Here is a 297-nt window from a genome sequence, read left to right on the forward strand (position 1 = left end):
ATGGTGGATAAGATGCAATTTTATTAGGCAATGTTATATTTTATTCTATATATAAATTATCAATGTTATAGATCGATAACATATCTATATGCTATATAGCAGTATATGTTATATATTGCTATATAACATATACTGTTATATAGTTCAATTTGTATTGGGAAATGAATGGTGGATAAGATGCAATATTATTAGGCAACATTGTATGATCCTTCTGGAACAGACAACAAAGAGTTAAGAGAAGAAAGGACAAACTTTCATAAAAGCTGAGCACTTATCTCTGCTTTTCATCTCTTTTGG

The sequence above is a fragment of the Geospiza fortis genome, unplaced genomic scaffold, assembly GCF_000277835.1.
Source record: "Geospiza fortis unplaced genomic scaffold, GeoFor_1.0 scaffold157, whole genome shotgun sequence".
Lineage (NCBI taxonomy): Eukaryota > Metazoa > Chordata > Aves > Passeriformes > Thraupidae > Geospiza > Geospiza fortis.